The sequence below is a fragment of the Gorilla gorilla genome, chromosome 2 (genome assembly GCF_029281585.2).
Source record: "Gorilla gorilla gorilla isolate KB3781 chromosome 2, NHGRI_mGorGor1-v2.1_pri, whole genome shotgun sequence".
Classification (NCBI taxonomy): Eukaryota; Metazoa; Chordata; class Mammalia; order Primates; family Hominidae; genus Gorilla; species Gorilla gorilla.
Window position 1 is genome coordinate 41,031,261 of NC_086017.1, and position 23,251 is coordinate 41,054,511.

Below are 23,251 nucleotides of genomic sequence, written 5' to 3' on the forward strand. Positions count from 1 at the left end.
GAGGAGGTCATGAAGAAAGAATTCTCCCCGGGCCGGGCCTGTCAAACATTTCACTATTTCACTGCAGATAGGGGAAGGAAGAAGAGCGAGTGTTTGGGACACAGAACTGTCACCACAGTCATGTCAGCATGTACTTGAGCCCAGCTGCTAATGCTGCCAGTAGCATGTGAGAGGCACGAGGTGATGGAATTTGCCTTTAGCCGGTGCTCTTTTATCTTTGTTGGCATGGAAATAAATTGGTTTCACTTTTTTATTTCCTTCTTTGAAAGCTCTTTAAATTCTAACAAGCTAATGGAGTCAACCTCTTTTGCCACCCCAATCCAAGTTCATTAACACCCACTCTACATTTTCTCATAACCTCATGCCCCTTTTTAAGCTATGCAATCGTCTAGGTTTAGTTTGTTCTATAGGAGAACCTACCCAAAGGTGTCTGGTAATTCCCAGTGGAGAGAAAGATTCAGTGAGTGATGTCAGCGAGTTCAGAGCCCTCCAGAGTTGGTCCGCTTGTTAACCTCGGCCTTGCTGCTCTCTGGGCCGACAACCAGGAAGACAGGCCTTCAGTAGAAAGACTCCTTTGGCCATCACTACTAGTGGGAGCTGCAGAAGTGGTGGAGTGGCAGGAGAGCTGGTAAACCCCATCCTTACAAACAAATGCTGAAGCTCCTTCACAGAGAAAAACAAACAGCTGAAGCTTTCAGCTTTGATCTCACTCAAGGGTCAGGCATTATATAAGAAAAGACTTGAAGGACCTGGAAGCTTTCTCTCAGTGTTGTATTTTCCCCACATTTTCTCATGATATTAATAGGAAAGCTCAATATAGCAGGTGTCTGTGGCCCTGAATGAAGGAAATGGAGGAAGGCAGAGCAGAAGGGCTGAGTCTTGTCCACTACCAGTTTCAGAAGCAACAGAAACCAAGGAATCGTGTCAGTGGTGGCAGCTATAAGGAGAGAGCAAGTTAAACTGAAACTCTGGGGGTGCTTGTGGGAAGAAAAGTCAAATGCAGGAAGATGTTCTTGGACTCGGAAGGTCTATGGAAGTAAGACCAAAGCTGTAACTCTAGGAGGCATTGTGTGCCAAGGAGCTGCATTAGTTTTTAACTCTAGACCTGAGCAGTCTAATATGGTACCCATTCACCGCATGTGGCTGTTGAGCACTTGCAATGTGGCTTATTAGAACTGTAATACATACCACATTTTAAAGACTTCATACCAAAAAAAGGATATTAGATGCTCATGAGTTATTTTTATATTACATGTTGAAATAATAATTTCAATATATTGGGTTAAATAAAATATGTTATTAAAATTAATCTCACCTGTTTCTTTCTACCAATTTTTAAGGTGGCTCACATTACCTATCTATGGACACCATGAGTCCAGACAAAGAGATGCAGAATTTCAAAACTCTGGGTTTTGATAGGTTTGCCGTACTGAAATTGTGTCCTCCTCCGGACCCCTGAGCTTCATGCTTCCTTGAGAATCACTGAAATGGGCCTCAGCAGAGCAGTGAGGTAGGAGAATTTTGTGACAATAAGCCTAGAAAACAAACATGGCTTTCAATTAATGTGTTAACTCTTCCTCTTGCTTTCAAAAAGAGCCAACTTTGGGAGATGCTGAGGCACAGGAAATAGGAAGCTGGAAAGAGGCGTCAGTTCCCTCCTCTGCCCCAAGTAGTTTTGCTCTGTTTTAGCTCCACTTTGTCATGAAAATTTGCATCTTCTGCCTGCTGACCCTGACACAGACCAGCAGCCTATTTAAATAATCATGCCACAGGATGGTGCCCTGTATCCTCCCTTCTGCATCGAGGCACCAAGCACAGAATCATTTTATTACTCACTGTCAGGAGGCAATTTAGACATTCTGGAAACAAACTTTGTTCTATTTGCTCAAGTACTGAAGCTTTCCCTTGTCTTATTGACTTATTACTGGAATTTGCAGAACATTTTGTGAATTCTAGTTGAATAGTAGGTTTCGGTTTTTAAAAGCCCGTTTATTTTTTTTTATTTTTAAAAGTTCTGTATTTTTCTTTTTTGAGAAAACCCATTCATCTAGTTAACAAAAATTAATGATTCATGCAATGTACAGGGACATTATCAGATACCTTGTTCTCAATGAATTCCCAGACTAATTGAGTGAGACAAATTTGTTTTTAAGAAAGATTTACTGATACCATGACAGAAATCTGTACAGAATACAGAGGCAGGTAAAAGAAGGAGTGATCAATTTTCCTGCAGACCGGTCAGGAAAGACTCCAAGGGCTTTGAATTCAGATTCCCTAACCCCCACCACATGCGCACTTCTGCCCTAAGTCTGAGCTCCAAACCAGCGTATCTAGATGCCCCCGGATGTCTCCACTTGGGTGCCCCAGACACATCTCAAACTTGACACATACAAAATGTTTCTCATTTTTTAAAAAATCACTCTTCGTATATCTCAAAGTGCCTTCAGTTCCACATCTCAGTAAATGGCACCATTACCTACTCAGTTCTAAACTATAAGCTGAAGATTACCCTTCATTCCCTCCTTTTCCCCCACCTCAATGCAGCCAACCCATCTGTGAACCCTGTCAATCCTGAGCCATCATCTCATCATCTCTCACTTGGGCTGATGCAATTGACCCCTGCACGGAATTCCTTTATTCTCATATCTAAGTAGCAGCATACATGAACTTTTACAAACATAAGGTGATCATGTCACTTTCCTGCTGTGCCTTCCTCATTGGGCGTGAAATAAAATTCCACTTCTCTTGGAATCTGAAAAGCTTTTTTACACAGGGCACAGAAAGTACTAACCAAGAAGGGGAAAACAATAAATTGAATTATTTTGAAGTTAATAACTTCTGTTCAACAAAGAGATGTGAAAAAGCAACCCATAGAGTGAGAGAAGGTATTTGCAAAACATATATCTGATAGAGGAGTCATATCTAGAATACAAAAGAATTCAAGCAAATCACTAAGAAAAACACGGACTACTCAATTGAAAATGAGCTAAATACTTGAACAAATGCTTGACCAAAAGAATATCCAAATGACCAACATACATACAAAAAGTCACTCAGCCTCATTAGTTGTCAGGAATTAATTAAAGCCACACTGTAATAGTGCTGCCCCCTTCAGGAAGGCTAGGATGAAAAAGGCAGATGGACTAATACCAAGGGTGGAGCAATTAGAATGCTCGCACACTGCTAACAAGAGTGTAAATTGGAACAAACTGGCTGGAAAACTATTTGGCAGTATCTATTAAAGCTGAACATATACATATCCTATGTCCCAGCCATCTTAGCCTTAGGTATATACATTCCCTTGCCCCAAAACACATATATATACATACACCAAAAGACAGGTACAATATTATTCTTAACAGCACCATTCATAAATATGCCCAAGTTGGAAATTAACCAAATGCCCATCAATGTAGATGAATAAATAAATTTTGGTATAGTCACACAATGACATATCCAACAGCAGTAAAAATAAGTTGAATCACAGAAAAAAAATGATTGAATCAATATCATACTGTTTAGCAGAAGACAGAAGAATGCCTACTGTATGATTTGTTAACTTACATTCAAAAACAGGCAAAACTAACCAATGCTGAGGCCAGGAGCTGGAGAGTGAGACTCCGTTTCTACAAAAAATTAAAAATTTTTAAATTTTGTAATTAAAAGCATGGTGGTGGGGCACACCTGTAGTCCCATCTACTCAGGAGGCTGAGGCGGAAGGATTACTTGAGCCCAGGAGGTCTAGGCTATGGTGGACCATGATCATGCCACTGTTCTCCAGCTCAATAGCAACTCTTTGGCAAACAAAGTCATCTCTGACCAGTATTGATCATCTACTCTGTGTCAAGTCCCGAGCACATAGAGATGAATACAACACAGCCTCTCAGCCTGGAAGAGCTTATATTTTGGGCAGGACACAGATAAAACATCATTTTATCATAACACAATAAGTGATAAGTTTATAAAATGCACTGTACTATGGTGAGAGGTGATAATCCCATTGTCCAGGAGAGACCATTTTCAAGGTTACAAGACCATGCTTGAGAAGACGGAGAGCCCACCAATGAAGCAGCAATGCAGGCAGGAAACCATTATCTGGCATTGAATGGGTACATCTATGACAAGTGTAGTGCCATGATATAAGATATCCAGCCCCTTCAGTCCTGAACAGTTGCTAAATGGCATTTCAGGCAATTGCTACAATAGAAAGTGATTGTCTCCTGACACTGGGAATCCACTTTCCTTCAGTTTGAAGGCAAAAGAAGAGATGGTTTATAGGGCCAACTTGTACAATTTCAAACGGAAAAAACCTATGGCTTCTGTCTGGCATAATTCTCTTGCTTTCTCAACATATATATTTGAGGTACACTTTATTTACCATACATTTCAGCTGTTTTAAGTGTACAATTTAATGATATTTGGTAATGATTTTAATGATTTTACAGTTATGCAACCATCACCTGAATTCAGTATCGGAACATTTTCATCATGCCAATAAAGATTTCTTCTATCCATTTGCAGTCATGCCTTGTTCTCATCCCCAGCCATAGGCAATCATTAATCTACTTTCTCTCTATAAATTGCCCTTTTTTGATATTTCATGTAAATAGAATCATATAATATGTCGTCTTTTGTATCTGGCTTCTTCCACTTCCATGTCTCTGAGGGTCATCCATATTGTAGCATTTATCAATCCATTTTGTTTTTGAAGAAAATTATTTTTCCTTACCAGCTCCATTTCTGCCCAATAAAAATAACAGTAACAAACAATTACTCATAATTCATAGCTTTAGCTTCTCAAGCAGCCAGGCTTAAGGAGGCTTGTGCCTATAAGAAATGGAGATAATATTGATTAGAGTAAGAACAGGGTTTATTTTCCATCTCTCATATCCTCTTTACTACACTGGCCAGCAAAGAAACCCCTAAGTCCTTGGCTATCACAGACAGCATCACAGATCATCATTATTCCTTAGAAAAAAAAAGTGTCTCCTACATATTTCCCTGACCATGCCATGGACAAAGTGTTTCTTAGACTACTTTGATCTTGATTCTATCTCTCTCTCTGTCTCTCTCTCTTTGTTGTGTGTGTATGTCCTATTGAATCTCCAACTTGTTTATTAAGAACTCTTGAACTTTTACAACAGTACAGAATCAGAACATTGCAGGCCAAGACCAGAGAAATTATCTAACTCTATCAAAGACAAAGACTATAAAATTCTTCCACTCATGTCACAGCATCTAAATAGATACCAATAGAAAAGGCGCCATTAATCTCAATATGTTGTTGTTGTTGTTTGGGAAAGACTTTAAGCATTTCAGTTGAGCCATTCAGGAAAGAGAACAATGTTTTTATACAGTTCCTTATTATTTCCATCAGTGAAACTGTATCACCAAATCAGTTCACAATTTAAGGGAATTTCAATGCATCTCCTTTTGTAAAATCACGGAAAAAAACAACTTAAGCACTACCTAGAATAGAACTTTGAGTACATAATTAGCCATGAGAATTGTCCAACCTAACTGGGAATCATGAACAATGATTAGACCATCTGTGCTCCCAAGCTAGGACCTGTATTCAATACTACCATCTCTAGCCTCATACCCAACATACACATTCGGATTTGCATGGCTGTTTCAGATTCCATGTTAAGAACACTATCCATCTTGCAGTAGCACATTGAGACCACCTATGACAGCTGAGAAACAATACCATACTCAACACCTCTACACAAAGTGACTGTGATGGTGCGAAGCCTAATTTTGTAAGCCATGCCAAGGCGAGGTGATCTGCCAGTGCATTGATATCAAGTTTGAATCCGAAACAATCTGGAGAAAGAGAAAGCAAGGTTTAAATTAAACAAAATCAAATTGAACAAAGAGAAGGGGAAGATAGAACCTTGTAACTATAATAAATCTTGCCAATTCAAAGCTGAGAAATAGTGGATGGGAGAAAAGAATGTGAACATAAAACCTCCAAATCTATCAGAATCAACCATGCTCATCTGGTAGAAAACAGGGTTGCAAGCAACACAAAGAAGATTCAACTTAAGGGTCACTTATCTGTCTACTCCCATAGTGTGAGGCTTTTAGGAAAAGCAAGGGCCACAAGAATTGGCCTACATCTTTTTCAATGTGCATGTGTCATGGGAAGGATTGAGTTAATCATATTCCTTGGTCCATGGGACATTATCAATTTACACAAGGCCCTGCCCTACTTTTATTTCCTCATTTACTTATTCTTTTTTAAAAGATGAATTGTGGTTAAAAACATACAAACCATAAAATTACCATCTTAACCATTTACAAATACAGTTCAGTAGTGTTAAATATAGTCACATAATTGTGCAATCAATCCCCAGAACTCTTTATCTTGAAAACTTGCAATTCCCATCAACCCACCCTGACCCCTCAACCCCTGGCAGCCACCCTTCTACTTTTTCTGTCTATGAATTTGACTACTCTGGGTACATCATATAGTTGAAATTATATGGTATTTGTTTTTTTGCGACTCTCTTATTTCACTTAGCATGATGTCTTCAAGTTTTATCCATGTGGTAGTATGTGTTAGAATTTCCTTCTTTTTAAAAATAATTTCAACATTTATTTTAGATTCGGGGGATACATGTACAAGTTTGTTACATGGATATACTGGATGATGCTGAGGTTTGGGATGGGAATGATCCCATCACCCATGTAATGAGCATAATACCTAACAATTAGTTCTTCAAGTCTTGTCCTCTCCCTCCCCATTCTATTTCTCCCGAGTGTCTGTTGTTGCCATCTTCATGTCTATGAGTATCCAATATTTAATTCCTACTTATAAATGAGAACATGTAGCATTTTGTTTTCTGTTTCTGCGTTAATTCACTTAGGACAATGGCCTCTAGCTGCATCCATGTTGCTGCAAGGGACATGATTTTGTTCTTTTTTATGGCTGCACAGTAGTCCACGGTGTATATGTACCACGTTTTACCACCGTTGATAGGCACCTAGGCTGAGTCCACGTCTGCTACTGTGAATAGTGCTGCAATGAACAAATGAATACATGTCTTTTTTTAGAAAGATTTATTTTCTTTTGCATATATACCCCGTAATTGGATTGTTGGGTTGAGTGGCACTTCCATTTTAAGTTCTTTGAGGAATCGCCAAAGCAATCGCCACTGGTTTCCACAGTGCCTGAAATAATGTATATTCCCACCAACAGTGTATAAGCATTCCCTTTCTTCCACAGTCTAATAGCATCTACTGTTTTCTTGACTTTTTAATAAAGCCATTTGACTGGTATAAGATGGTATCTCCTGATAGTTTCGATTTGCATTTCTCCAATGATTAGTGATGTTGACCATTTTTCCATATGTTTGTTGATTGCTTGTATGTCTTATTTTGAGAAGTGCCTTTTGCTCACTTGTGAATGGGGTTAGTTGTTTTTTGCTTGTGGAGTTGTTTATGTTCCTTATAGATTCTGGTTATTATACCTTTGTCAGATGCATAGTTTGTGAATATTTTCTCCCGTTCTGTAGGTTGTCTGTTTACTCTGTGAATAGTTTCTTCTGCTGTGCAGAAGCTCTTTAATTAGGTCCCACTTGTCAATATTTGTTTTTGTTGCAATTGCTTTTGAGGACTTAGTCATAATTTTTTTCCTAAGGCTGATGTCCAGACCGGTATTTCCTAGGTTTTATTCTATAATTCTTATAGTTTGAAGTCTCACATTTGAATCTTTAATCCATCTTGAGTTAATTTTTATATATGGTGAAAGGTAGGGGTCCAGTTTCATTCTTCTGCATATAGTTAGCCAACTATCCCAGCTCCACTTATTGAAGAGGGAATCCTTTCCTCTTTGCTTATTTTTGTTGACTTTGTCAAGGATGAGATGTCTGTAGGTGTGCAGCTTTATTTCTGGGTTCTGTATTCTGTTTTATTAGCCTATGTGCCTGTTTTGTGCCAGTATCATGCTGTTTTGATTACTGCAGCCTTATAGTATAGTTTGAAGTTGGGTAATGTGACACCTCCAGCTTTGTTCATTTGGCTTAGGATTGCTTTGGCTGTTCAGGCTCTTTTTTGGTTCCACATGAAATTTACAATAGTTTTTTCTAAGTCTTTGAGAAATGACATTAGTGGCTTGATAGGAAGAGTGTTAAATCCATAAATTGCTTTGGGCAGTATGGCTATTTTTTTTTCTTCTTACAAACAGAGGTTTTATTGTGTTTGGTCCATGGTCGTATTTCACATTATCTCGTGTAGTAGGGCCCCTGGGTGGGGATCCCTGTGCAGTACTTGGCAGAGTGTGTGCCCGGGGGAGATGGAGCAGTACAGCTGGTCAGGCCCAGAATGGGAGAAGAAGGGCTGGGGGCTCCTTAAAACCTACTGAGGGGCTGGGCATGGTGGCTCACACCTACAATCCCAGCACTTGGGGAGGCCAAGGCGGGAGGATTACCTGAAGCCAGGAGTTCCAGACCAACCTGGCCAACATGGTGAAACCCAGTATCTACTAAAAATACAAAAATTAGCCAGGCATGGTGGACCACCTCCAGTCCCAGCTACTTGGGAGGCTGAGGCAGAAGAATCCTTTGAGCCCAGGAGGTGGAGGTACAGTGAGCCAAGATCGCACCACTGCACTCCAGCCTGGGCGACAACAACAACAAAACCCTACTGAGGCCACAGTGTGGGGGTTAGCATGGAGAGGGGGTCAGGTTTAGCCCCAACAACTCAGAATTCCACTTCCTTGTATGGGCCTCACTTTCCCCACAGGGCCACGGTGCAGGTCTGAAGGTCTGAGGTCTGTTGGTCTGAGGGTCCTAGGGAAAGCCAGCCACTTGGGAACCTGAGATATTTAGCATGGTGGCCGGGCCCCCTTTCCCAGAGACTAATTTCCCAGCACCCTCACCACTGTCCCTGCCCCATTCCTTGGGGGGAAAAAAAATGTATTTTTCTTTTGTTAATACTTCCTGAAACTTTTGAGGGTACAGAAACCAGAAACTGATCGGCTGACAAAAGGGGCAAGAGGTGAGGCAACTGGAAACCTTCGGGAACAAGTTCCCTCCAAGCCCAGGTCTCTTCTCCCAGGCACAGCTCAGCCCACAGCTTGGATGTGCCAGGAAGGACCCTCACCCTGCACATATCGGAATACAGCCTTGACCCTTCCCCCTACAGCCCAGTGCTCAGTCCTGTGAAGGACCAAGGCAAGGGGGAAAAAGCCCTGCTGCCTGATCCTACGCCGCCACTCACAGACCCTCGGTTGATTGGCAGCACTGAACAGGTTAAGGAAAAAAAAAAGACGAAAATACAGAAAAACCCCAAAACCCAGACGGGGAGACAAGCTGGGGAGAGAGTGTGCTGGGAGCCCCAGTAGCCGGCCTCCTCCTGGTAGTAAGGGGGATGTTCAGGGGCCTTCCCCAAGCCGGGACAGTCCCCGGCGCCCGAGGGAGCCCCGTCAGCCACTGTGCCTTGCGGGCAGTGCTTGGGGTCGTATATCTGCCGGCCCAGGCCGAAGACCTGGCTGCTCTGGTTGGCGCCCTGAGTGTAGCCCGTCTGCAGGGACATGGAGGAGTTGTCACACTTGTTGGTTCCCAGTTTGGTGTCATAGATGTGCCGCCAGGTCCCGGGAACCATCATGCCCACCTGGCTGGCACACTTCTTTGTACCCATCTGGAGGCTGATGCTCGAGTGGTCCATAGTGGGGCAGGATGTGGTTCTTGGGGTCATAGAGATGCCTCCTCGTGCGGACGTGGTCATGCCCGACTGCTTGGCACATTTGTTGGCGCCCATCTGCAGCCCGATGATGCACTGGCCAGCCTTCATGGGGGCATCGTCAAAGTTCCACTCCTGCTTCTCCCAGTACTTGATGCCGATGTCCACCCCATTCTGCAGCCCCTTAGTCTTGGTCTTCCCCGCCAGGGTGAGAAGAGACACCTGCACCTGCATCATGTTCCCACTCTCAAACAGGTTGTTGGCCTCGAACAGGTCCACGGGGTTCATGCCATAGCTGACCACGGCCTTGATGAAGTTGGAGAGGTTTTCTAGCTGGTGCCAGTTCTCATGGAGCGGTTGATCTTGGGGACTGAGCCCGGCTGCAGCTTGTTCATGAGTGTGCATAAGATAATTCCGTCCTTCAGGCCCTTCTGGAAGTTGGGGCCGATGGAGAAGCTGATGAGTCCCTCGATCCAGCTGTGGAGCCCTGCCTCCCTCTGGGGGTCATATTTGGACAGGAGCAGGTTCTTGACCTCGGCTGACAGCCCATAGGAGAGCAAGACCCACTGCTGGTACAAGAATCAGAGCTGAAGTCCAGGTGACCCCTGGTTTCAGCAGAGAGAACAAGGCAAAAAATTGCTGTCAAGTGTTTTGACAAATTTCACACAAATCTCATATCCATTCATTTGCCAACTTTTATGGCTCTCTGAAATCTTTATATGGTATCGACACACCCTGATTCTCTTTTTCTGAGAGCTGCCAGGAAATCAGTGTGATTTTGAAGCCCTGCCTCTACTGACCTGACCCAACTTTCCAGCCATTATTAACTGGAGAGTTGGACCTGTCAATCCCTATCCCAGGATCTTGGAATTGGGATGCATAGTTGCCAGTGACTCTTCTGAACTGAGGACTTGGAAACTCAGGAGATGTGGGACAACTCTGTAGCTATATGCATGGGAAAGTGAAGAAAGCAAGTCTGGAGAGATGGGTGAGGCAGATGCAAAGAAAAATGGAAATGAGAGAAAATGAGAGTGAGAACAGAAATATTTAAATTTATAAATTAAAATTTTAAAATAGGGACTAAAAGAAGATATTGGAAAGTTAGGTGTTACCTATTTAGACACTTGTATTAATAAATAACAGCACACATATCAAACTAACATTAGCAAAAGGCAAGCAGGTAGCATTTATTATGACTCTCTATGACTCTCTTTCTTGCTTGCTGTTGCTCTCATTTTCTCCCACATAATAGTTGCAATCCTCACAGTGACCCTATGAGGAGTTTTTATCATCCCAATTTTTAATTGAGGGGCCTGAGAGGTAAATGATCAAGTAATTTGCCTAGAGTTTGAAAGTAATGGGCATAGAGCTCAGATCCAAATATATCTCATGTCCAACATTTGTTTGTCATCACAAGACAATGTTTTATCCTTACATATATGTGTGTGTGCATATTCATGCTTTTTATTCACTGGCCCACTGCTGTTATTATCCATTTTGGAATATGACAGCTCAAAAGGTGGTAACTACTTTCTATTTGCTTTACGTTGTGTCTCACATCTCAGTTTAGATGTATTCCTATAAAAGAATGGTAAATCTAGTAGGTATATAATTCCCAAGAGCATATAATGCCTAATTTGAACACTAAAGAAAATCCTTTAGACACAAATCCAACACATGAGGAGGTTTAAATAAAATGGGAAAATGTGAAAGGACAGAATTCTCGATGAACCTATTCAGATAGAAGAGGCTTTTAGAGTCTATGTGCCTACAGCCTCTTCTGAAAAAAAAAAAGTACAGAACAAGAGGAGAATCCCACGCTCCAGGAATAAAGGCCCAGTGGCTGTGGCTATTGCAAACAGTCACTTGATTCCTGATTGTAGGGACTTCTCCCAGATTGGCTGTGGGAGTTATTGCAGCAGTGTAGGAAAGGGACAGGTTCTGAATCCAGAAAGCCCTGTGATGGACCCCTGCTTTTGCTGAGCATTTGCTATTTGGCCTTGGAAAATTTACCTCCCAGTGCTTCCATTTCCCATCTGCAAAATAATCTTTCCCTTGGAGTGCTGTTGCAAGTACTAGAAAGGATGAGAAATCCTTATGGATGGCACAAGGGAGGCATTCGATAGATACCATCATTGTTATCACCATTATTGTGCAAGGGGGAGAGAGAATATTAGGAACTTTACTGTACCCAAGTAATAATATTCTGGGGCTATGCACACATGGCTGGGGCTTCTGGGTTCTTAGGAGTTGGCTGAAGCCTACAAATGGCCAATAAATCTCTGTCTCCACTCAAAGAGAAAGAAAGGATCTGCCAATCCCATGACTCTGGAAATCCTTCAGATAAAAGTTCCCTTCTTACTGACAAAGGGAACTTTGTTGGCTCACTTAACTGGACAGACCACAAAAGTGCTGATTTCAGGACCAGCTGTATTTGAAGCTTAACCTCAAACTTCAGGGGTCTCTCTCCTTCCCTTAATTCTGCTTCCCACCTTCCAGGTTGGCTCTACAGTGTGGCAAAACTTTAAAGGTAAAAAGGGCTGCCAGTAGCTGTATCTTCACACACTCTGCTTTCAGCAACTCCATGAAAATATTCCTTTCTAGTTGCTCCTGGAAAAGCCAGAGAGTCACACTGCTTGGACCAATTTAGCTCATACGTGCATCATTGAACCAATTCCTGGGACCAAGGCAAGGAAATTATACTGGTGGGTTTAGACCTGGTTCCCACTCACAGTCCTGGGGCTAGTACTGAATTCAGCCCCGCCTAAACCATATAAACTGAGAGTGAGGTAAAGGAAGTTCTCCAAGAAAAACAGAGGCGCTATTAGCAGCAACAGAAGAAAATGGATGTTGGCAAGCTAAAACAACAAATATGCAGCATAGGCTCTAAATAACATCAGTGGAAACTATAATCACCAATATTTACTAAATGTTTATTGTGCTCTGGGATAAGCACTTTTCATTAATTTCCTCACTTAATCCTCACACAAATGATCAATGCATATATTATTATAATTATCCCCACTTAAGGGATAATGAAACTGAGACACAGAAAGGCTAAGTATTAATCATTTGTCTGAGGTCATGTTGCTAGTGAACGGCAGGGTTGGGATGTGAACTTGAGCCATGGGACTTAAGAGTCCACATGTACTTTTGTGAGCTGAATAATTCCCCCACCTCCACACCCCACCCCTACCCCCACTAAGATATCCAGGTCCAAATCCCTGGAACCTGTAAATGTTAACTCGCAGGGACTTTGCAGGTGTGATTAAGTTAAGGATCTTAAGGTGGGGGTGCTATCCTGAATTAGCCCAATGGGCCCCAAATATAATCACAAGTACATTTGTAAGAGGGAGCCAGAGGGAAATTTGTCAACATAGGAGAAAAGGAAGTGTGATGACAGAAGCAAAGACTGGAGTGACATACTTTGAAGATGAAGGAAGAGGCCAAGACTGGAGGAATTTAGATGGCTTGTAAAAGCTGAAAAAGGCAAGGAAGGAAACATTCTCATTTGGAGCCTCCATAAGGAAATTTCTCTTCTGTTATCTCCTCCTCTACCCTCCCCTCCTCCTTTCTCTCCACTTCTCTCCTCTCCTCTTCCTCTCTTCTCCCCTCCAGATCTCCCAGCACTGCTTGCATATGGCTCCCCAAATGGCAACCCCATCTGTGTTAGGCAGAATTCTAAAGTGACACCCAAAACTCCCAGCTCCTGGTGCACGGGCCTTGCATAATCCCCAGGACTATGAATACCATGGATTTCCCTGCCATGATTCAGTTATATTGTATGGTACTTTCTCCTTAAGAAAAGGGGTTTAGGCAGATGGTTCACCTAATCTGGTGAACCTTAAAAGAGTCTGGGCTCTCCCTGAGAAAAAAGGCGAAAAGCATGAAAAGAATTCAACGGAGGAAGATTCTCCATTACTGTCTTCAGAGAGGAAGGACAAGGATTGCAAGTGGCCTCTAGGAACTAAGAACAGCACCAGTCAACAACCAGCAAGAAAATGAGAATGTCAGCCCTACAACTACAAACACACAAAATTGAATTCGGCTAACAACCTGAGAGAGCTTAAAAAAGAATTCTTCCCCAGAGCCCTGATAAAGGCACACAGATCAGCCAATGCCCTCATTTCAGCTTTCTGAGACGCTGGGCAGAGAATCCAGCCACACAGGGCCAGATATTAGCTAATACGTGGGTACTGTTTTAATCTGCCAAATTTGTGGTAATTTGTTACACAATAATAGAAGACTAGTATATTATTCCTGGTCTATGCAATCTCTCAATTCAAACACCCACCAACTATAGTCTTTATGTCCTTAAAGAATAGAGAGAGCTGGTGTGGTGGGGCATTTCTGCAGTCTCAGCTACTTATGAGGCTGAGATGGAAGGATCACTTGAGCCCAGGAGTTGAGGTCCAGACTGGGCAACAGAGTGAGACTCTGTCTCAATAAATAAATAAATAAGTAATAAATAATTTAAAAAAATTTAAGCAAAATAAAGAGAATCATCTTGTCTCTAGTTGGGTCAAGGGTCCACCACTAATCTAGACAGCACTGGCTGTCAAGGGTCCACCACTGATCTAGACAGCACAGGTTTTCCACCACCTACACAGTAGTGGTTGTGGATATACAACCTCAGGGAAGGGGAATAGGCAAAGCAGCCAAGCTGGCTGGTGTGTTCTGCTACTCCCCTTCCAACTTGCATGTGACAGCTTCCTATTAGTGTATCTCCTGCCTTGAATTATGCACATTTTCTCTCACCTAACTAGCTCGTGAGTTCATCAAAGGCAAAAAGGTGGTATAGTGCAGTAAGACAAACATTATCTTAGGGGACACAAAGAGCTGGGTGCAAATCGACCTATTTCCTGTGTGAGCTTAGACAAGTCACTTAACATCTCAGGATTCCTTTCCCTATTTGTGAAACAAGAGTAATATGCCTACCTCACAGGGCTGCTGTGAGAATTAAATGAGATTAAATAGGTTGTGTCCTTTGTGAGTCTTTGATAAATATCAATCCCCTTCTACCATTTTTAATCCATTTTCTATGTCCACCATAGCAGCTGGCACAACAGTATAAGCTTATTCCTGCATCAAATCAAACAAATAAAAGCAATCCACATGCTGATGGAAAGAAGTAGGGCAACAAAAAGCATGGAAGTAGCCCAATTATTACATGAGCAAGGTGTCAACAGAGGATAGGAGTCCCCTGGATTCGAGTTGGCCAAGAAAGTAATAATGAATAACAAAATGATAGCATCAGGCATTAATTGGAAGCATTCTGTAATGTATGTCAGGCACTGTGCTGAGGGCTCCCTTGACGTAACTCATTTAATGGGGCAACAAGGGCCACTCATCAGTATTATCATTACTCCACTTTACACATGAGGGATAGAGATCCAGAGAGGTGAAATGATTTACCCGGGCTAGGAAAAGGCAGGGTCAAAATTCACCCCTGAGTCTATATGACTCCAAAGTCCAAAGCTTTTAACTACTACTCTTCTTTAAATCTCCATGAACATGACATTCCTTTTTTGGAACTAAGCTTCAAGTTGTTGCAAACACCTGTACCCATGGAGACTAAAACTGAATGATAACATATAGTTCCTTTAATTGACTTCTAAACTCTTTTCAAATATTTAAATTTCCAGGAATTTTTTTTTTAATTACAGGGAGAGAAGAATATCCAAGAAAAGGATAATGGGCTTATGTCTGCCAAGTCAAAAGTAGCTATTCAAAAAACTCCAGAGCAACTCCATTTCCTTGCCTAGAGGAACACTCCATTGAGGAAGTCTTCCAAACAATTTCTGCTCGATTTTTAGTTGTTTCGAAAATTAAGACAAAATGAGAAGACTGTTTTCTGTCTGCAGAAGCCAATAGTCTCTGATTTTTTTTTTTTTTTTTTTTTTTTTTGGTCAGGACTGAAATCTCTCCAGGGGCTAAAAATTCTGTACACTGCTTGAGGTATCAGAGAAATTCTGTGTCACCCTTGAAAAACAGCATTTCCCCCAGGAACCTGGCATCCTTATTTTTATTCCTCACCCAGACCTGGCATGGGGTCCTCACCTCTCCACTACATAGTTTCACAGCTCGCTCTGGCTGCTACAAATGCCCCAAGGTGCACTCTGATAGTTTTAATAACCTTGTCCATTCCCCATTTAAGAGTCAGCCATTATTGCTCAAGCTTTTTCAAGCCAGCTGGAAATTCACCTTGGCAAGAATTCTATCCTTGTTGGACACTTCCCCCTGGCTTTTCAAACTTAGTAAAAGGAATTGAGACCTAGTGGGAAAAGCCCGCCTGTCGTTGCTTTCCTTCTAGATTATGTATGAAATCTCCCACAGGGCTGCCCTGGCTCTAGGCTAATTAGACTGTTTTATTATACAACAGTATCAGGAAAAACTAAGGGCAGTTCTTTACGCCAGCCTCCAGGCCCTTGTCTCTGAGAGTCTGGAGGATCTGTAGAAATCAGAGAGCAACACATGGAGGCCTGCAATACGATTTGCTTACATGGATGTCCAGTGTGTGGTTTTGGAGCCTGGGCCCCGTTTAAATAAAATGTTAAATAAAACCAAAACATTGGATTATTAGAGTTTGTTAAGTGGTCAGCGATCCCCAGTGACTATGTCTGTGAGCCAGGGTTGGAGCAGAAAAGCCCTGTTATCTAGGAAAGTGCTATTCAAGGTGTGGTCCACCAATTATCAGAGATCAGCCCACCAGGAGGGAGGTGCAGACATGAAGATCAGCATTTAGAAATCTCTGTAGTTATTTGACAGTACTGGGACATTTTACAAAAGCACCAGTCCACAACAGACTAGAAATATAAAAATTAAAAATGAGGTTTTTATTGGTTTAATGCTTGTTTTTTAATCAGAGTTTGAGAAGCACTGATATAAAAGACAAACTGAAAAGAAGAAAGGAAGAGGGGTAGAAGAAAGGAGGGAGAGAAGAAAGATAATGAAGGTAAGAGAAGTAAAAATAATAATCTTTGAATTATATAATTATTTACAACATGCAAAGTATTTATGCATATATTATGCCACTGGGTCTGTCATCCAAGATCTTCCTTCTGTTTTTCAAGCACTCCAAGCATCTGTCCATCTTTTTCCTTTGTTCTCTTCTTTCCTTGGGATGTGTTCCTCTCCCCTGGCTTCCTCTGTAATTATGATCCCAGTTCACATGTTACCCCTCAGGAAGCCTTTTCTAGCCACCCAACCTAGAGTGGTCTCCCTCATCCATGCCACCCATCTTCATCATAGGGCCATGTTTATTTTGTTTTCTTCTGTGAAACTTAAAGCAATCCCAAACTGTTGTGTTAATGTATTTTCTTATTGTTTCCAATGAATCTCCCCACTAGAATATGAGTTTCTTCAGAATAGGCATGCTGTTTATTTTGTTCACTTTGTAACTCTCATGACTAGATAGTGCCTGGCATGGGGACAAGTACATGAATGAATGAATGAATGATGAATGGCTGAATATCATAGGTATCAGTGTTTCCATTTAAAATGTAAGGAAAATAAGAGTTTTAAGATTTTACCCAAAAGAATTTAGAGTCTTTCCCAAGGATGCATAGCTCCTCAGTAGAACCAGGGCTCCAAGTGAGCCTCCTGACTCCGAAAATACTGCTACTTCTACCTTATGACATTATCTGAGGTAGAAGTTTCTGGAAAAAGATCTATAGAGCCTTGTAATACGCAATAAGAAAAGTCACATAGGTTGCATGTAGCTACAGTCAGCTTCTACTGTTGTAAATAAAAATCACTCTGAAATTAAGGTGAAAACAGCAAAGGCCCAGGAGATTGAGTAGGGGATCTGTTTCCTACTGAGGTGACATCTAACCCTCGCCTACCCTCCTCTCTGCCAGCCCCCGCAAAATCCCTTAAGTGCTCTCTATAATTGTAAGACTGGTAAAAGCTAGAACTCTGGGGCCAGACAAACTGGAGTCCAAATCCTTAATTTTTTTCTTACTTGGGCAATAAGTAAATTCCTACATGTCTCTCCTACTTTGCAGGGTATGTGTACAATTAAATGGGGTGACATAGGCAGGTGCCTCCAGGGATATTCAACCAAGATGAATTCCCTTTTCTTCTTCCAATTGACATCTCTTTAACATCAGCTAATTATACTGGTGCCAAGTGGATGGAAGAATGAGTACAAAATGAATAAGGATTTACAACCCACACAGCATTTCAAGGTAGTTAAGGGCTTACCAGTTAGCTTTACCTTGTAAATGTGCTATTTACATTTACCCCCCACCCCCCAACTAAAAAAAAATTAGCCAGTCTATAACCTTACATGCAGTCTCACTGCTAGGAAAATGACCTGCTAAGAAATTGATCCTTATTTATACAAAGGAGTAAATGGCTGCTTCCAGTGCCAAAATACAATTATGTGAGGAAATACCGTTCTTGAAAACTCAGTCTCCACTTTATTTCTGCTTTTCTTCTCTGGCAGCTTAACAAGTAGAAAGATTACGAGCTTTGAAAACAGATAGGCAAGGGTTCAGATCCCAGTCCTGCTATTTGTCTTCATATGTCTAATCTCAGTTTCTGGATCTATAAAATGGGCATAATACTTCTTACCTTGATGTATTCTTGGTGGGCCTGGAGATCACATAGCACAGGCTATAAAAGGTGCTCAGTAAACAAGAGCTTTAATCCCTCCTCCAAATATTTGGTCCTAATCACGGGAGAAAATGTCTGACCACAGAAGCCTAAAGTGAGGGCACCATTACAATAGACCATGCCTAGAACATAGTAGGTATTCAATAAATATTTGGTGAATGAATAAAATGGAAGTGTGATTTGTTTGCAACTGTCAGAGGAAAAACTTTCATCTGAAAACTGGCATGGTGTCCCAGAATTTTAATTGATGACATTAGCACTTATTCACAAGGATCTACCAAGAACTAGAGCAGTTTTGTCTAAAATCTTTCTTTCGTTCGTCTTTCAGCTCCTCCCCAACTTGGTTGAAGACCCCATGATCTAAGGTCAATTGTGAGTGATGACATGGTCTATTAGGAGTTAGGTTGAAAGTACCAAAAGTAATATGTCCATGTTCACCAAAGTGACTCTGTTCTCCGTGGGGGAGGAGCAGATCCCCATGGAAGGAAGATTCCAGGCTGCCAGCCTCAAAGCCATCCGGCCTTGATTTAGAAACACACAGTTCCTTCCAAGCAAGACCCCTTACTGCATTTGAATTTTCAACTGGGTTCAACCCTTCCTGTCAAGAAAATGATGCCTGAAATGCCATCGTGAAATTTGATAAGAGAGGGAAGAGAGTCGGGCAAAAATTGAAGGTCCTGCGAGGAACCTCCATGGTGGGGTTTGCAAAGCTATGCAGAAATTCAGATCCAGCACTTAGCAGCACAGATGTAGTTGTCTGTCAGACATCAAGCCTGGTTTGTGAAGCTGTCAGTCACTGCTGTGAACTACAAAGTCACAGCGTGAACTGGCCAGGACCCAGGAGGATTTCCACAAAATGAAAATCCAGATAAAGCAATGCCAGCGAGCCCAGGGAACACGGGAATTCTCAATAATCCTGGTGTTCCAGGCCTCCAAAGCCATGTCAGGGCTCCTCTCTCTTTGTCTCTCCCCAGTCCCATGTCCTCTTTCCCCCATCCTCTGGCTCTCCCCCACCCCCCACCCACCCCACTCCCCTCTTTTATTTACCAAATTTTGCATGATTCAATACATTCTTCCTAAGTGTCAAACACAGACTGTGCCTTTCTCTCCTCCTTTCTGCCCTAGATTAGCTTCATTACAAAGTTGTGGCCTTCAGCCTCCACTGGGCCTTACATGCTCCTTGGAGTCTTTCTGCATTTCTCTGGTCAGCACTCTCCCCTCCTCCACACAGGCAACTTCATGCTCAGCAAAGCTTCTACCTGGGCATCACCCTCTTTACTGACAAAAGCTCCTCACCTCCTCCTTCACAGTGAAAATAGAAGCCATAAGGCAAGACCTCCCTTACCCATCTACTGCCCGGTTCCCCAATGTGGGATCCCCACTATTGTGATCGCTATGGTGAGAACATTAGTGCATGCTCAGGACCCCATTCCATCCTGTGCTACCTCCTCAGGAAACCTATCCTGTGGGTCAGTCCTTCCTTCTCTCTCCAGATCTTTTCTACCAGTTCTTCTCCATCAATATTTAATATACTTCAGGTTATCCCATCTTGAAAACAAACAAGCAGACAGACAAAACCCCTCTTCTTCCTGGGCTAGACCCTCTGGTTCTCTCTTGCCTTCCCTCAAACCTCAGACCCTCACTGTTGAAAGCAGGTGGACACTCATTGTCCCTCTCTTCTCTCTAATAAAATTAGGAATTATGGATTAAAGTAGACTTGAGTCAGAGTCATTCTTCCCCCATCTGATTTGTGTGATTGGGGGCCATAGTATTTAATTTCTCTACATCTCAGTTTTCTCAAGTAAAGTGAAATGAATATTAGTTCTACTTATTGGATTGCTGTGAATATAAAATATGACAATATTGATAAAGAGCTTAGCACAGTGTCTGGCCCAAAATAAGCTCTCAAAAATGTAGCTATTGTTATTATTATTTGATTTTTTTAAACTTTGCAATCTGCCTTCTTCCCTTGCCATTCCACCACCATTGCTCTCCTCAAAAATGTCATTATTGCTAAATTTAATCAAAGATGATTTTTCAGGCTTGGCATGGTGGCTCATGCCTATAATCCTAGCACTCTGGGAGGCCAAGGTGGGAGGATCACCTGAGCTCAGGAGTTCGAGACCAGCCTGAGCAATATGGTGAAACCCCATCTCTACTAAAAATACAAAAAAAATTAGCCAGGCATGGTGGCACACCATGCTACTTGGAAGTTGAGGCATGAGAATTGTTTGAATCTGGGAGGTGGAGGTTGCAGTGAGCCAAGATGGGGCTACTCCAGCCTAGGCTGGAGACTCAGTCTCAAAAAAAGAAAAAAAAAAGATTTTTCAGAATTATCTCACTTGACCTTTTTGCCACAATTGGAGACATTTTTCCTTGTAAAACAAGTTCTTCATCCACTTGTTAGTCTCCTTCTTCTAACATCCTGATACCTATATATGTCTCTCAGAGTTTCATGCCTCAAACTTCCTATTTTTACTCTTTTATATTCTCTCAGTAATCTCACCTATTCCTATGGCTTCTACAAACTGACAAGGCCTAAATCTAAATCTGCACTCCCAAACTTTCTCCCAAGCTCTAGATTAAAACATCTAACTCCCTGTAGGGCACCTCTACTAGGATGACTCTCAGGCACTTCCAACTGTCCCAAGCAGACATAATCATCTTCCCCGTGTGTCCCTGTGTGGACCATTATCACTCTCCCAGTTGACCTTCCAGAAACCCAATGACACTCACTTCCTTCGCTCCCCTTCATGTCCAGTTCCAGCTCTACCTCCGACATGTGCCTCAATCCATTTGTGTATTTCCATTCCTACTGAGGCACTGCCTTGATTAACACATAATTGTCCCCTGTCTAAATTACTGTCACAAATTTCCAGCTGACGTATGTGTCACATCTCTTCTAATCTGTTCTCAACTCTGTAGCCAAGAAGAGCTGTATTTGTTTAGTTCCATTTGAGTCAGACTTTTGAAAATGCAGAAAGGTACAAAGAATGGCAAAATGAACACTCATATTCCCACTACCCAGAATTAACAGTAATGTTTCTGAAACTAAAATCTTACCATATGGCTAGTCTGTAAAATGCTCATTGGCACCTCCTTGTCCTTAGGATCAAGTTCAAATTCAGTTGCAAAGTTGACATGACTCTCCACGATTTCCAATCTCTTCTCACTCATACCTCTCAACTCAACAATGTGAAATCCAGATCACAGCCAATTATTGTGTTCCTCCCAAAATGACATGCTCCGTCTCCCCTCCAGGCCTTTCCACTTTTGAGGAGGAGGGCATAAAAGGGATGAGAAACTGCCTGAGTAAGGAACAGTGCAGAAATAAACATAAGAATGTAGTTGGCAGTCAGCCCATAGAAGTGATGTTCAGAGCAATAACTTAGATCATGCAAGTGACATCACAGAATCTTAGAATTGCTCAGAAATATATTTAAATCCAGCCCTCCTGCATCCACCGCTGAACCTACCCATCATGCCTTCAAAGAACCTATATATGAAAAGTAGTAAAGAACATGCAATGTATGTTTTGCATGTTATGGCTTTTTAACGTACTCAAAGGAGAGTATATTATACATGGAGACGGATGATCATAATTCTCTAAGGCTCCTGGAAGGCAGAAATCTTTCCCCTGACATCTCTCCAAGGGGGTAGAGGTGATCTTTGGATGCAAAAGGAAAGAAGGTCGGTAACTTCAATTAAGTAGTCCTTTTCGTGAAGACAGAGGAAGCATCCAAAGGTTTCTGGCAATTCCTTTGTTTTATAGAGATAGTTAAAAGGAAACCAAGAAGGAAGAGAAATCTTTTCACTTCTTGTGACAGGCCTTGCCAATTGTCTTATTTTAAGGAAACACTGGTTTTTTGTTTTGCTACCCAGTTCCAGTAAATGATGCCTAGAAAATGGCACAGCCATTGTAATCCAGAATTCTCTTATTTTAGTCTGTACTGAAGTCAGTTTCCAAAAATGCCTACATCATTCAATGCCTGATGCTATTTGGATTAACAGAAAAATTGGTGAAATATCAGTATATTGCACAACCACACAGACAGAATTATTTATGAAATGAGTAGACAACATGAAGGAAAATGGATTGTACAAATAAGCTGCCTAATCCACAAGGTTGTAATGGAAATTGCTTCCATTTCTGTGGATGCTTTAAGATGGAAGCTTTGTTGTTTTTTTCAGAAGTCAACAGTTGTTAACTGATCACACCTCTGCTTCTACAATGATTTTTGTAAAATATGAGAAGAAAACCAAAGGAACTTATTGCTGATTTTTAAAAGTATTAATGAAAGAGAAAGAAAAGGAAATCCGTGGGTGAGTTCTTTATACGTGATGCGGGGTTTTTGTTTGGTGATTGATGGTCTTCATTACGTATGAGAACTACCCACCCCGCCCGCCATGGAAAACATTTATTCTGGAACATAACTGACTTTCCAGTAAAGTGTAATATTTTCAAAGTGTTGCCATTTCCATTATGTAAAAAGTACATTGACTTTTAGAACAGGTGTTTTGGAAAAATTAAACTTGTGTCAAAATGGATATTCTAATTTGTAATGGGAAGTTAACACAGATGGCTATAATGAGGGCTCTAAACTATCTTTTAATTTATTATTTAGAACCTTATATCATTATGCACACACCCTCAAAATGTGCAACCCCTCCAAGCACAGTTCTCAGCAGATGTGCTCAAAGGTGTCAGTAATAGCTAAGTGATGATCTGAACTGCATGGCAAAGTCAATAGAAGGTTGATGGAAATGTAGATTATAATGGAACAGGCTTTTGGAAAACAATCTCCGTGTGATGTATAGGCCATGCTATTCGGTGAGGGCGTGGGTGTGAGCACATAAACACACACACAGAGGAATCATTCAGAAGCACAGTAAGGAAGTCAGAGCATTGTGGGCTCATGCTTATTTCTAGAAGCATCACCCATTG

At 41.6% G+C, this 23,251-nt stretch overlaps 1 pseudogene; it reads right to left on the reverse strand.

Annotated features, from left to right (window-relative positions):
- Positions 1–7,092: 7,092 nt before the first annotated feature.
- Positions 7,093–21,483, reverse strand: LOC101148395 (calponin-2-like; annotated as a pseudogene).
- Positions 21,484–23,251: the final 1,768 nt, after the last annotated feature.